Source organism: Camellia sinensis, chromosome 1 (genome assembly GCF_055761805.1).
Source record: "Camellia sinensis isolate YWXY chromosome 1, ASM5576180v1, whole genome shotgun sequence".
NCBI lineage: Eukaryota > Viridiplantae > Streptophyta > Magnoliopsida > Ericales > Theaceae > Camellia > Camellia sinensis.
In genome coordinates, this window is record NC_138961.1 from 147546245 (window position 1) to 147560652 (window position 14408).

Below are 14408 nucleotides of genomic sequence, written 5' to 3' on the forward strand. Positions count from 1 at the left end.
TTCTGATGCAGGGTTAGTCTGTGTGCTCTCTTCCGAGTCTTTGTTGTAAACATTGTTCATTTTTCTTATTTAGTCAATTTTTATTCATGTGGGGGATTGTTGGAAAAAATGGCTTTTGGTAAACTTTAATGTGAAATTAAAGTAGGTCCCAACCAATGGTTGAGGTGGGATTAAATGGGTTTAGATTTTTTGTAACAAGGTCTTTACACCACAAAAAGAATGACCAAAAACCATTAAGAATTGAATGACAAATTGTCTCTTAAAGTTGGCCTCATAAATGAGGTATTGGGAATTGTGTATAACTACCAATTCCACATTGATTGTGGAGCAAAACTTTGATAAGTATTTAAGCCTCAAGATTATGAGAAGGGCATAAGCCCTTTGGGGGCATCCAAATTTTTCGAGGAAAAGAGGCATGAATACTTCAAGGATGGACTTGGGCCAAGACTATGGTCCAAGTTGGTTATGGCAAAATTGCCATACGCGCCGCCAACCTGCCCGAGCCGGGCCGGGTCCGGGTCTGTGGGCCGTGGACCTTGGATCTTGGGCTTGAGGCTTGGGAATGTGTTAGGTTTGGGTTGGGCCGAATTGGCGGTCCACCAACTTATTCTTTTTAGGCCAGGTCTATTGCCGGCCCAAGTCTGTTGCAGAAATATATATACACATATGTGTATATTGTGTGTAACTCACATTTTGAATTCCTATCAGTTTTGTGCGTTACTCTAGTAGTTTTGCAGGAGTAATGGCCTCCATTAGTGGCCAGCTTTGATGGCTGGAGACTCCTCTTCTCTCCCCTACTGTGTATAAGTGGAGACCCATTTTCTTTGGTTTGGTACAGAAGTTTTTGCCTTCCAATCATATAATCAATTTGTTTACTAGTATAATAATCCTTCTTGTGTGAGAGAGAGTGCTGCCATTGTCGGTTCGTCAAGCTAACAGAAGGTGCTTCTGCATTAGCCGGTTTAAGCCATCTTATCCTGGGTGACAGAAGTCAACGTTCCTCCAACACCCACGGTGAGGCGGCTAATCTGTTTTAAGGTCACTATGATATCACATAGAATTTGGTTTGATTCCTTGTCTTACTGTATATTATATGATATGTATTTTTGTATTATGCTCTACAATGTAATATGAATTTATTCGCTGTTCTATTATTTAATTTAACAAATCATGAATCTATTTATTTTGTTTATTGTACATTCTTAACAACAGTTAGGACCGGTGCGTGAAGTAGGTATAAGGCACTTTGTAGTCATATTTTAACTCTGGCAATGTAAATGAATAGAAGCTCTAATGTATATGTTTTTGTTATAATTAAATTAAGACGTGGATACCCTTTTATTTTAATTTGTTACTAGTAATTTGTTATGACTTCAGTTATTCTCTTGTTACGACGCCGAATCTCCGGATACCGGGTTTAGATCGTGACATATATAATCAATGGAAGTCGTAGTTGTCATCGAAGAGATCACATCATTATTGAGCATCATTTCTGGAAAGATATTTTCACAATTACATGTAACAATCAATTACAAATATTAAACAACCGATTTAGAGAGGTTGTGATGAATTGTCTGTTTCCAATTCTGCTTTAAAGATGGTTATAGGCTGGGGCAGAACCAAGATTCACACATCTGGGGAGTCAAGGTTGGACGTGGATATAGGTCGACTTAACAGTTCTACACTGTTAATTTTATTGTCTCAACAATTCTCGATGCATATTTATGAGACACATTTATAGAGCATGTTTGATTGGTAGATGCTAAAGTAGAGACCACAACATGAATCCCACATGATTGAGTTTATCAAAAATGAAGTGTTGACACTTGCCATGCTACGTTATTATGCGTCAAATTGAGAATTTTTTTTTTAAAGTTTCAAACACTTTCTCCACAAATATTAGATTAATTAAATAAACTTCAAAATGTGACATTGTGAATTGTTTAGTTCTCTCTTTTTTTTTTTCTTATGAACTCAAAGGTCCCATTAAAATGAAAATTATATAAACGAGTAGTCACTTACATGTTTGGGTTTAATTTTCTCAAGATAAAAGTGGATTTTTCTAAATGTAAAATTGGACACTTAGGGTGTGTTTGGTAACGTTTACGTTTTTAGTTTATATTTACAAAAAATTTATAAACTGGTTTTTGTTTATTTTTTGTTTATTTTTAGAAAAACATAAACTACAAACGCGTTTGGTAATTGACAAAATGTTTAAAAAAATTTAAAAATATAAAAAGAGTGAGAAATGTCAAGTGGTGGCAAATGGCGGCAGAAGACGGTGGTGGAAAGTGAAGACGGTGGGTGGTGGGTAGCTGGTGGTGGTGGGTGGTGACGGGTGGATGGTGGTGGTGGGTGGGTAGGTGACGGTGGCGGGTGGTGGATGGTAGTGAGTGGGAGGTGGTGGTGACGGGTGATGGGTGGTGGGTGGCGGTGGGTGGCGGGTAGGTGGCGGGTGGTGGGTGGTGAGTGGCCGATGAAGGGTGGTGGTGGGTGGCGGGTGGTAGTGGTGGATGGGTGGGTGACGGTGGCGGGTGGTGGGTAGTAGTGAGTGCATGGTGGTGGTGGCGGGTGGGTGGCTGATGGCGGGTGGCAGTGGGTGGTGACGGATGGGTGGTGATGGTGGGTGGGTGAGTGGGTGACGGTGGCGGGTGATGGGTGGTAGTGAATGAATGGTAGTGGTGGTGGTGGTGGTGGTGGCGGCGGCGGGTGGTGGGTGGTGGTAGCAAGTGGGTGACGGATGGCGGGTGGTGGCAGGTAGGTGGCGGGTGGTGGTGGTGGTGGTGGGTGGTGGGTGGTGGGTGGTGGTGGCAGGTGGGTGGTGGTGGTGGTGGTGGTCAGTGGGTGGGTGACGGTGGCGGGTGGTAAGTGGTAGCGAGTGGGTGGTGGTGGTGGGTGGTGGTGACAGGTTGGTGGTGGGTGGTGGTAGCAGGTGGCTGGTGGTGGTGGGTGGCTGGTGGTGGTAGATGGCTGGTGAATGGTGGTGGCAAGTAAGTGGCGTGTGGTGGTGGCAGGTGGTGAATGGTAGTGGCAGGTGGTGGGTGGTGGCGGGTGGATCACAGGTGGGTGGTGGTGGTGGTGGTGGTGGCGGCGGCGAGGGGTGGGTAGTGGTGGCGAGTGGGTAGCAGGTGGGTGGTGGCTGGTGGTGGTTGGTGGTCGCAGGTGGGTGGTGAGTGGTGGTCGCAGGTGGTGGTGGTAGAGGGTGGGTGGTGGTGGTGGCGGAAGACGGTGGTGGAAAATGGTGGCGGGTGGTGGCTAATGTTGGGTGATAAAAAAAAAAAAAAACTGAAAACTCAAAATGGAAACACATTTTTTGTGTTTTCATTTTTTGTCCAAATTTATAAACTGAGACCACTGATTTATAAATCAAAAATTTTACCAAACAAGTTTTTATTTGAGTTTTTTAAATTTTTGTAAATATGAACAGAAAACTAAAAACGTAAGTGTTACCAAACGGCACCTTAGGAATTCACATTATAAAGGTTTTGGATTTTCCTTCCTAGAACAAATCCCACATTACGAAAAAAAAAATGTAACACTAACGTAACATCCAATGTAAAACACTGAAAAACTCTTTGGTTCACTTTTACCAAACGTAACACTCCAAAAAAACTCATTAATGTACTTTTTCTAAATGTAACACTCCAATGTAACACACAAAAAAACTACTTAGTGTATTTTTTTTTACAAAAGTAACATTCTAATCAATATAACACGCAAAAAAAAAAATTAAAAAAAATTCCTTAGTGTACTTTTTCCATGCGTAACATTTCAATCAATACACACTACAACATTTTCTTAGTTTAGTGACATTTGAAAGTGCCACAAAACTATTGGTTTAATGACATTTTTTAGTCTTGTGGCATTTTGAACAAGTGCCATTTGTATCCGTGCCACGGTAGATACTTGTAAGTGCCACTACACCATCATGGCTAAAAACTTTCAATGACATTTTGATTTCATGGTAGATATTATTTGTGGCACTATCAACGCCATTAAAAAAAGAGTTAGTGACACTTATAAGCGCCATTACACCATCAAAACTAAAACCTTTCAATGACACTTTAATGTCATGGTAGGCACTATTCGTGACGCTATCAAGTGCCATCCGTGACAATAATTCGTTGTAGAACAATTTGATCCACTCTTGCAGAGACTCGAACCGCCAACCTCCCGCACCATAAACTTTATACACCACACTCTTCTCACTACACCTCTATAGCACTACATGATTATATATGCAACATATATTATTTATATAGTACATACATCCATATTAATATAAAAGTGTATGTATAAACATAATTATTTTATTGAACATAATTTATTTAAAATAAACTACTTACTAGCAAAATAAAAAAAGACCACCTTTGGCGACTAAAAATATTTTTTAGCCACCAATTCTATACATTTGGCTACTAATTGTTTTTTAGTTGCTAAAAAACTTAGCTTTTGCCGACCAAAATTGGATTTGGTCGCCGAAGATGCACTTTCAACTACCAAAATTTTGGTCGTCAAAAAATTTAATTCCCGCCTTAGGATTTTAGTTCTCCCGCGCTAAAAATAACCACTTTTGGCGACCAAACTTATTTTTTAGTCGTCAATTGTAGACTTTTGGCTACTAAATTTTTTTTAGTCAGTAAAACCCATATAATCAGCAACCAAACTTATTTTTAGTCGTCAATTGTAGACTTTTGGCTACTAAATTTTTTTAGTCGCCAAAAAACTTTACTTTGGGCTACTAAAAATTTTTTAGTCACTAAAACCCATATAATTAGCGACCAAACTTAGTTTTAGTCGCCAATTATAAACTTTTGGCTACTAAAATTGTTTAGTCGCCAAAAAGCTTTACTTTTAGCTACTAATGTTGTTTTGGTTGCTGAAAACTATACTTTCAGCGACCAAATTTCTTTTGGTCAGGAAATTTAGTCGCCAAATGTGTTTTTTCCTATGGTGTATATTGAGTTTAATTTATTTATTTTTAATCATTTACTGCATTTTAAAAATTTAGAAAATATATTGACATTTTTTGTTTTTTCAAAAATGCCATTATAAGCTTGGAAAGTTTTTGGCTTAGTGGCATTTCTCAAAATGCTATAAAATATTTGTTCATGACACTTTTCACCTAAGTGCCATAAAAAGTAATTTGCACCTACCTAGTGTCCTAACATTTTTTAAAAAATGCCATTGCTACTAAAGTTTAGTGGAATCTGTTGGTAAATGTCACGAACATAATTTTTTGTGTCATTATTTTATAAAATGCCATAAAATTGATGTGATATTTCTTTATTGAAATGCCACTAGAGCCTTATATGTTTGTGGTTTTGTGGCATTTTTCTAAAACGTTTAATGCCAATTTTTATTTTTGTGGCATTTTCTAAAAACATGCCACTAGTGTAGTGTCACTAAAGTGTAAATTTGTTGTAGTGACATTTTTGTTGTAGTGAAGTGACACTTTTTTTAATTGAAATGCCACTAGAGAGCCTTGTATGTTTGTGGCTTTATGACATTTTTCTAAAAAATGCCACAAAATATTCTTTTTGTGACATTTTTTAAGAACATGCCACTAGAATGGCGTCACTAAAATATGTTTTTGTTGTAGTGATAATTCCAAACGTCACACTCCAATGTAACACACAAAAATACTAAAAAATTCATTAATGTAATTTTTCTAAACGTAACCCTCACAATTTGAAATTATACATTTGCTCAAAACTTACAAAGGAATTTTTGAACTCCTTTTAGAATGGTTTGAAGAATCCCACATCCTTTTGGAATGGTTTGAAGAATCATATATCATTTTTTTAGAGTGTTATATTGGATTGTTACATTTGAAAAAAATACACCAATGAGTTTTTGTGTGTTGCATTGGAATGTTGCACTAAGAAGTTTTTTTGAAGTGTTATATTGGATTGTTACGTTTGGAAAAAGTACACTAAATTTTTTATTTTTTTTTTAGTGTTATATTAGAGTATTACGTTTTAGTGTTATATGAGAGTGTTATAATTTGAAATTATACATTTGTCCAAAATTTACTAAGAGATTTTTGTACTCCTTTTAAAATGTTTGAAGAATTTCACATTCTTTTGGAATGTTTGAAGGATCCCATATTTCAAGTCATTTTGGTAGTGCTTTTGAAATATTTTCCAAATAAAAAAGATTCTCATATAAAAATTTATCCCAAATTTGATTTTCATAAATTGTTGTAGACGTCCCCGAACGCCCCGGGAGGATGAGTTCCGTTCTGTTCATATTGGGTTCACTACAGTTCGGACTCTCGAATTGTCATGGTTCTTAATCTGAACCAAAGAGTCCAAATCCGGCAAATCGTTTTGAGAAAATAGATTTTTAGAAAAGAAGTGCCAAACATGGACTGCTTTGCCAGATACAGAGTCGCCACCTAAATATTTTATTTTGGGAAATTTAGGAAACCCTGACTCGGTGCCAAAGGCCACATGTCCGTCATTACCAAAGTTGCCTCGGCTCGGGAACTTGGGTACGATTGGGGAAGGTCAGCTATGAGCACCCCCGCTCGCCCGATCAAAGATCGGCCTCTACTAACCATGATATCTTGTTTTGAAAACATTATATGCTCTTATTCCGATTATTAGCCTAGAATTACTATGTTATGCGCACAGTAAACAAGTATAGACCAAATCGCCTAAATTGGAACAAAATATTTCATGTTTGTTCTAAAAATTGTTTGCTACTCGCAAGTAGGCTAATATGCAGATTTTGCCACCCTCAAGTGGGCTTTAGAAAAAATGATTTTGCCACTATCTAGTGAGCTTAAAACTCACAGTTTTAGTGCATTATTCCAATTTAGGTAATTCAACCTCCATCCATAGGCACTCAAGCAGTTATATCACATAAGCAGCTAGCCTCATGGTAAGTATGCTGTCATGTTAACATTCACACTCATGCGAGATGCTAAAGCATAAATGCTCACCTAGTACTCCGTGCCAAAACAATGAACTAGTTAGTAATCATATGCATGATCCTAGTTCATGTTAAGTGCCTAATGCGACGCATACAGAATGCAATTAGGATAGGCTCGGCTAATCCTAGGGATGACATGTGAGAATGCACAGATAGCATGTATTCAAATTAGATTTGAAATACTTTATGCAGTTAGCATGATGCGCCGAGCTTGGTGCATGCAAGACTAATGAATGATGCACGCATGCATAGCAGAAGGTATGCTAAAGAAAACATGTCCTAATACTAACCATCAAAAGCAGGTAAGTAAAAGGGAGAAAGAAGTGGGGGTTGGAAGACATGCACACACGCACCCACACTTATTACAAATTTGCCCTCGCTCGGAGGGACCGAAAGAATAATACAAATTAATTAACCTACAGGCTAATTAAATATTACAGACCAATTAATTAATTAATCTAATAAAACCAGTAAACAGCCTCGAGAAGAGGGCCTAATGCAATGTGCGCTCGGCTCCGCTCGAAAAGCCACTGCCATGCACAAGTTGCCTCTGCTTTGACTGTTATCCTTCTCTGAAGACTGCACAAATCTCAAGGAACACTCTCTGGACATTGTGGATCACCACCGACTAAGATAAATCATCACCGGCCATATCAAGATGGTCATCGACCATTTGTTGGGCTCTCGGCCATCCATATTTGGTCGGTCGGCAGTATAGATGGCCGACCGGCCAAAGCTTCCTGCAGAATCCTGTTTCGACAGCAGTAGAAGACAAACAAGGCATGGCAATGCATTTTCAAAGCAATGTTTGCACTACCACCCTCCTTATCATGTTTAATACTCAAGGGAGCATGGTACTCGACCCTGGGACCACCAATCACGCATTTCAATGCATGATGGCCCAAAGAAGCCAAAGTGTGCAATTTCAATATGGAATGAAATGCACAAAACAAATAATGGGCCCCAACCTCTATCATAATCAATTCAAGAGGCATGGGATGCATGCAATGCTATGCAAGCTAAGCATGCAAATGTGCAATGTGTCAAACATGCAAAATGCAATGTAACAAACATGGAACAAGGCCAAATATGCAACAACATACAAGGCAAGCATGCAACAACATGCTAGGATGGTCTTGAACCGAAGTGGACAGCCCTCAAGTAGGCCCAAAACAGTGGCCAAAATGATGCAACAAAAGCATGAAAACACACACACAAGCATGCATGCACAAGAACCTAAACATGGAGCATAAGCCAACAACTCTTCAAAGCATGAAAGGGATGGAAAATGTAAGTATGAAAACATGGAACACGGACTGAAATATGGCCTCCAATGATGCCAAATCATGAGAACAAGCCAAGTAAAGCATGCTAGTGACCCACACACCCAAAGCTAACAAGCTAGAATGCAAAGAGACCATACGAAACATGTTGAGCATGATCAAAGCAACTGAAAACAGAGCTAAAGCATACTAAAACATACATAAAAGCTTCACAAAGCTTGGCCAAAATCATGCTAGAACAAGGGTCAAAGCCTAAAGCATGTTAAGGCAAATTCATGGCATTACAAGACAAGTATGCAAGGCAAGCATGGTGTGTCTAAACCAAGTAAAAACAGTGCTATATCATGGCAAAATAAGCACAAATAACACTTAAGACATGGCCAACATGAACTTAAAAATGGTGCTCACACATGAGGCTAAAATGACACTTTTTGAAGACAACAAGGAGAAGGGATGGCCCTCTCCTTCTTAGGACCTTAAACCACCATCCTCACCACTGAAATCCCTCAAGATTTCAGTGGTGAGGAGGCCCAAACAAGGTGGTCCCGAAGCTCACCAAAAATGCACAAAAATGGAGCCTAACAAGACTTGAGAGGGGTCAAACAACCCCAAAGCTCAAAACAATCTTAAACAACTATTTAAAGGACTCAAAAACAGAACTTTTATATGTTATATGCAAAGCCTAAAAACGGTTGCAAGATAGGTAAAAAAGCTATGCAAAAATGGGGTATTTAAAGGTAAAGTCCTTACCCTTGAAGACCTCTTTCAAGGACTGCACTCCAACTGCTTTTTTGGTTCCAAACCAGTCTAAAAACTTCAAGAAAAGACCTCTGGCCCCTCAGCAACCAAGAGAAGGTGTGATGGTGGGTGTTTGTGTACAAAAGTATGACAAAACACACAAAAACACAAAGAGAGAGATATAGAGATAGGATATATGCAAACCCTAACCCTAGAACCCAAAACTCTGAAAAAAAAAGTTGTCTAACCTCAAAGAGGGAGAAGAGGCCTTCTCTTATAGAGGATTCAATCTTGTAAAGCTTCCAAGGCAAGCTAACAAGAGGGAGATCCCTCCATACATGTATGAAGGGGAGAAAAGTGTATGCCAGCTAGCATAAAATATCTGCAAAAGCAGATAAACAGTGGTCGGCCAGCCAAAAATGCAATTTGGCCAAAATAGATGGCCGGTCGACCATATATAGTGTCGGCCGGCCAAACGTTTGGCCGGTGGAAACAAAACACAGCTGGTGGCCTCAAGTCATGGCCGATGATGTGTGGGGATGGCTTACAAGCCATTCCCTACCCCTCCAAGGCAAAACACAAGTGTTTGGTGCAAAACCAGACACAAAACAGTCGAGTCGAGAGATCCTGAGGCAAGGCGCGTAGCCAAGGTCTTCGGGAACTCAAGGCAAACACAAACAAGGATGATCACCGGGTGTTCAAGCGGTGACGTCCAAGTCTTGAGGACGGTCAAAATGGGGTGTCTACAGTTGTCCCTCTTTGACAGAACTCGAAAGTCATAACAATGACAAGAGTGAGTGTCAAAGCCCAGAGACGACCCATTTTTGACAAGGCCGTAGACTCAGACAAAAGCATACAAGATACAAATAAAGGTATGCGCCCGAGGGCAAGGGCAAAATGCAAGACAATGCACAAAGCCGAGCATAACTTATAATCATGCAAGAAACTAGGGACGTATCCCGGTGTCTCAGAAAGGTATAAGCATTGGAACGTATTCCAAATGCTCTTAACCAAAGAGGGAGAAACATAGGGACATATCCCGGTGTTTTAGGAAAAAGAGAAGAAACATAGGGACGTATCCTGGTGTTTCAGAAAGAAGAGAGAAACATAGGGACGTATCCCGGTGTTTCGAAAAAGGAGAAGAAACATAGGGACGTATCCCGGTGTTTCGAAAAGGAATGAGAAACATAGGGACGTATCCCGATGTTTCAGAAAGAAGAGAGAAACATAGGGACGTATCCCGATGTTTCGAAAAAAGAGAAGAAACATAGGGACGTATCCTGGTGTTTCGGAAATGAATGAGAAACATAGGGACGTATCCCGGTGTTTCGGAAATGAATGAGAAACATAGGGACGTATCTCGGTGTTTCAGAAAAGAAGAAGAAACATAGGGACGTATCCCAGTGTTTCAGAAAGAAGAGAGAAACATAGGGACGTATCCCGGTGTTTCGGAAAATGAGAAGAAACATAGGGACGTATCCCGGTGTTTCGGAAAGGAATGAGAAACATAGGGACGTATCCCGGTGTTTCGAAAGGAAGGAGAAACATAGGGACGTATCCCGGTGTTTCGGAAATGGAGAAGAAACATAAGGACGTATCCCAATGTTTCAGAAAGAAGAGAGAAACATAGGGACGTATCCCGGTGTTTCGAAAAATGAATGAGAAACATAGGGACGTATCTCGGTGTTTCGGAAGGAAGGAGAAACATAGGGACGTATCCCGGTGTTTTAGAAAGGAAAGAGAGAAACATAGGGACGTATCCCAGTGTTTCGGAAAAGGAGAAGAAACATAGGGACATATCCCGGTGTTTCAGAAAAGGAGAAGAAACATAGGGACGTATCCCGGTGTTTCGGAAAGGAATGAGAAACATAGGGACGTATCCCGGTGTTTCAGAAAAGAAGAAGAAACATAGGGACGAATCCTGGTGTTTCGAAAAATGAGAGAAACATAGGGACGTATCCCAGTGTTTTGGAAAAGAAGGAGAAACATAGGGACGTATCCCGGTGTTTCGAAAAGGTATAAGCATTGGAACGTATTCCAAATGCTCTAAACCAAAGGAGGTGTAACCCGTCGCACGTGCGAGGAGAAAGAACAACAATGCAAGTGAAAAGGTGCATAACAATGCGACCGGAAAGGGCATCGCAATGCAAGTGAAATGGGTGCATAACAATGCAAGTAAAGAGTGTTCATGACAATGCAAGATAGATGTGCATAAAAATGCAAGTAATGAGCATAACAATGCTAGATAGATGTGCATAACAATGCAACGAATGGTGTGCGTAACAATGCGAGGAATGTGCAACTTCAAAAGCGTGTTTGAAAAAAAATGCCGAATAAGGAAATACAAGCCTTAACGAGACCAAATCCAAACGCGACCTGCGATGGGCTTGTAACACACTCTGCTTGAAAAAGGGTACACCCTGTTTATATTGGCGAGAGATAACATCTGCTGCCACTTTAATTGCCATTCCGACTTGAAGCAGGTTTAAGCTTGGAGTAGAGGCACACTCATTCTTCAGAGCACTGACAAGGCCTGAAGAGGTACATCCGGAGTACAATCGCGGCGTGTGCCAAAGTCGAAACACACTAAGATGCTCTGATTTTCCTTCTTTTCTTTTGCTTTGCAGTCTAGAACCCATATAGCGTCAGATAGGTCCTGGTTCTACTGTTCTCACATGACCTGGGTTGAACCCCGCGATGTTATGAAAGAACAAATGCTGTTTTGCACAAATGTGAAGAATGGCACAGCATTCATTTTTGAAATTGAGAATGAGTTCTCGACCGGGTATTGAGCCTACAACTGACCACAGCCAAAACAACTCAAAAATGGAAGACAAAGGTAAAATAACCTAAACACAACGAGACACGCTCGGAATGACTCAAAACAAGAATCGAGACAAACAAAACAAAAGGCACGACACAGAGACGTGTTACAAAGACGAGAGACCTCTTAGTGCACGAGAAGCCAGTTTTTTCGGGTATTATTTCTCACCCTTTCTCATTTGTGATTCTCACATCACTCGGCCCTCAAGCTCTATTTTTCTGAAAAAGCCCTTTTCTCACTTTTCCTCTCATCGCACATCTCTCTATTATTCAATCTCTCATTTTTAATCCCTCTCCTGGGTAGTTGATGAATAAACAGACAGTTGTGGGCTCTTGCCCCTAGCATTCCGCTAGATTCTTCTTCTTGTTCACAACAGTGAGTTTCTTCCACAGAGGGGCTACGCTACAATTGGGTGTGTAGCAAATCTGCAACTGACATCGGTTGACGATGCTCTGCTGGGGAGTTTAGACGTGATCAGATCTGTCTAGATAAGGGAGTAGAATATCTTGTCCCATTCCGGTTCGTGCTTCGCACTTGGCTTGATACCTCGTTGCTTGGAGGATGTGAGAGCTTTCTGCCCTTTTGCGGTTAGCTTTAGTGGTGCCTTTTTCCGATAGGTATGGTGCCTTTCTTGGCAAGCATGTTAACAATGGGGAAAAGACAGAACACCTGACTCAACTGTGCCCCTAGTTCATCATTTTGACCATTTTTTGTTTTGGCTTTCTACTAAAACAATTTTGACCAATATAAGAGTTAGATTAACATGCTTGTTCAATTTTCTGATTTGAAAATCATGCAAGTCAGGTTATGAGCACTGAAAATTTTCCTTTTTTAGATCCAAGAAATGGTCCAGTTTTGACAAATGGAATACTTTTCGAGAAAATCAGTCAACCTCTGTAAAAAATTTCAAAAACTATTTTTGCAAACGGTCAATGCTCAACAAGCACGAAACCTACTCTTGAGATGCACAACCTCAGATCCGAAGGAAAATTACCCCTTGCTTGAAGAGAGCTGCACGGCAACGGAAAGTTGCCCCTTGTTTGAATACCATCGTAACGCATTGTAATCAGTCTTCATAGTGAAGGTCACAACCAAACTCTCGGATACAGATAAAGCAAAGATGATCAAAACCATTACATGGACACAATCGATTTTAGAGGTGTTTGTGGCTGGACTTCATAATGAAGTTGCCTACATATCCCAAACATGGAAATCAAGCCATACGTAGTTCCGGGTTAAGGTACACTCGTGTATTTAACCTTTCCTTTTACGCTCTAACTTTTGCCAAGGCCGTCCTTCCGGGTCTTCAACCTTGCGAGCTCTGTTCTTCTTTTCTTTTCATTTCTTTTCTTCTTTTTTCATCTTTTTCTTCTTTTTTTTCATTTTTTGCATTTTCTTCATTTTTCTCTTCATATTTTTCTCTTTTGTTCTTTTCTTTTCTTTTCTTTTTCGCTCTAACTTTTGCCTGGGTCACCCTTTTCAGGTTTTCGGCCCAGCGAGCCTGTCAAGGGTAAAAGTGTAGCTTGGTCCATGTCAAATGGTTCTGAGATCTCGAATCCGTCTGAATCCAAGAGAGTGACTGCTGTTCGCTAACAATGCAGGAGTCCATCCTATGGGGGCTGAATTTGCCCCTAGTGTTGAGGATAGGAACTCAGTTGTTCTTCAGCAATACTTTCTTCTTTCTTGTCTTCTGGGGTTTTGGCATTCTTGCCAGTCTTCATTGATTTGCAGGATGATCCATCTTCGACTCTTCGAGCACATCTGGCATTTTTGCCCCTAGTTCCTGGGATACTTCTGATCTAGCTTTATAAGCTTTTTTTGGCGACATCTGATCTCCTTGATCTGACTTTTCTTGCCCCTAGTTCGAGGGCTGCTTCAAATATGGCCACACAGGCCTCCTTTGATGGTTGACCATTGACCATTCTGAATTTAAGTCCAAGGTTTGAAAATGAGGGGTCGAGTCTCGAGGCTGAGAGCGATCCTAGGCTGCACAATCTCAAGAGCAATTCCACGCAGGTCTTCGCAGGATCGCGCAAAACATTTTTTTGAAATCTTTTAAGAAAACGACTAGTCACTCGCGCTGAAGACAGTGTGGGACCAATCTGGATCAAACTAGGATCCTTCTCAGTACTCACATTAACAAGCATGATTTTGATCATTAAGGGCTTAGCATGCCTTTCTTTCTTTCAATTGATCAAATTTTGCAAGACCCGAGGAATTCCTTTCTCTTTGTTTTTATCACAATGTTTCGAAAAAAATTTTGGAAAACTTAGGTCGATGCAATGAATTCAAGGCACAGAAAAGACACAGCTTCTAGTCAAATACTGCCATCTCATTTAGAATTTCTGGCACAACTGGCATACGGCAGAAGCAAACACAAGAGTGTGAAAATCACTGCTGTTCCATTCAGATCTGTTGGCGTGACTGGCTCCTCGGCAGACACAAACTCAAAAGAAAAACGAAAAGACAGACACAAAACAAGTAAGTGATGTCCGAGGTAACACCCCCAAAATCACCAAACTTCAACAAAACAGGACTGACTCGATACAACAAGACAGACCCAACTGACTCAGTAAGAAAAGACTGACTCTATACAAAAGAACAAGACTGACCCAATACCCAAG